General features: G+C 43.6%; 1 protein-coding gene across 1 annotated transcript in view; it reads left to right on the top strand.

Annotated features, from left to right (window-relative positions):
• Positions 1 to 1904, top strand: part of LOC110271529 (nudix hydrolase 14, chloroplastic-like) — an 8277-nt gene that overhangs the window by 5352 nt on the left and 1021 nt on the right. The gene's annotated exons all lie outside the window — the stretch shown is intronic.

The following is a 1904-nucleotide window of genomic DNA, read 5'->3' on the forward strand; positions in this document are numbered from 1 at the left end:
TACTGCACCAATGGCGTGATCACTGGCATCACACATTAACTCAAATGGTAATGTCCAGTCTGGTGCAGAAATAACTGGTGCTGTGACTAGCTTAGCTTTCAGCGTTTCAAACTCCTGTAGACACTCTGTGTCAAACACAAATGGCGTGTCAGCAGCTAGCAGATTGCTTAGAGGTTTTGCGATTTTTGAAAAATCCTTTATAAACCTCCTATAGAATCCTGCATGTCCCAAAAAGCTTCTGATTGCCTTAACATTGGCAGGTGGTGGTAATTTTTCAATCACCTCTATCTTTGCTTGATCCACCTCTATTCCCTTGTTTGAAATTTTATGCCCAAGGACAATCCCTTCAGTCACCATGAAGTGACATTTTTCCCAGTTTAAAACTAGGTTGGTCTCTTGGCATCTTTTCAGAACAAGTTTCAGGTGATCAAGACAGGAGCTGAATGAGTCTCCATATACTGAGAAGTCATCCATGAAGACTTCCAGAAATTTTTCCACCATATCAGAGAAAATAGAGAGCATGCATCTCTGGAAGGTTGCAGGCGAATTACACAGCCCAAATGGCATCCTTCTATAAGCAAACACTCCAGATGGACATGTGAATGTTGTTTTCTCTTGATCTTGAGGATCTACTGCAATCTGGTTATAGCCTGAGTAGCCGTCCAAAAAGCAGTAATAATCATGACCTGCTAATCTTTCTAGCATCTGGTCTATGAATGGTAAAGGAAAATGATCCTTTCTGGTGACTGTATTGAGCCTTCTTTAGTCAATACACATGCGCCACCCTGTAACTGTTCTTGTAGGAACCAGTTCATTTTTTTCATTATGAACCACTGTCATGCCTCCCTTTTTGGGGACAACTTGGACAGGACTCACCCAGGGGCTGTCAGAAATAGGATAAATAATCCCAGCCTCCAGTAATTTGGTGACCTCTTTCTGCACCACTTCCTTCATGGCTGGATTTAGCCGCCTCTGTGGTTGAACCACAGGTTTAGCATTATCCTCCAATAAGATTTTGTGCATGCATCTAGCTGGGCTTATGCCCTTAAGGTCACCTATGGACCACCCAAGAGCTGTCTTGTGTGTCCTTAGCACTTGAATAAGTGCTTCCTCTTCCTGTGGATTTAAAGCAGAGCTTATGATCACTGAAAAAGTGTCACCTTCTCCCAGAAATACATATTTCAGGATGGTGGTAATGGTTTGAGCTCGGGTTTATGAGGTTTTTCCTCTTCCAGAGGAAATTTCCATGAACTTGGCATAAGAAGGTATTTGCTCAAGTGCCTCTGTAAATGGAATCTTTATTTCAAGAGTCCTCAGATAATCTTCAAAGCGAGCAAATTGCTTATCCTGCTCCTCTTTCCGGAGTTTTTGAGGATAAGGTATCTTGGCTTTATATTCCTCAACCTTAGTTGCTGTAGGTTTATTACCTACAGAAGTGGTTGAAGAAGCCTTTTTAGAGGGGTTGTCATCAGCACTTGTGTGTGTCTGATCCCTCACTGGCAATTGAGTGCCAGAGTTAGAAGCTGGAGTGACGTGAGACGCCAACTCCTTGTCTATTCCTGGCGTCTGAATGCCAGAACTGTGCCCATTTTGGGCGTTCAACGCCAGATCTTGCCCTTTTTGGGAGTTCAATGCCAGATCCTTGCTTGTTTCTGGAGTTGAACGCCAGTCCTTGCTTGTTACTGGCGTTGAACGCCAGTCTTGGGCATGGTCTGGGCGTTCAGCGCCAGCCTTCCACCAGATTTCTGGCGTTTTAACGCTAGAATTACTTTTCCCTGGGCTCTTACTGTCCTCAGGTGAATTTTGGGTGGTTTGCTCATTCCTTAGCTCTTTGCTGCCTTGAGGTGGGGTATTTAATGTTTTCCCACTTCTTAATTGAACTGCTTGGCATTCTTCTGTTATTT

The sequence above is a fragment of the Arachis ipaensis genome, chromosome B04 (genome assembly GCF_000816755.2).
Source record: "Arachis ipaensis cultivar K30076 chromosome B04, Araip1.1, whole genome shotgun sequence".
NCBI classification, from domain to species: domain Eukaryota; kingdom Viridiplantae; phylum Streptophyta; class Magnoliopsida; order Fabales; family Fabaceae; genus Arachis; species Arachis ipaensis.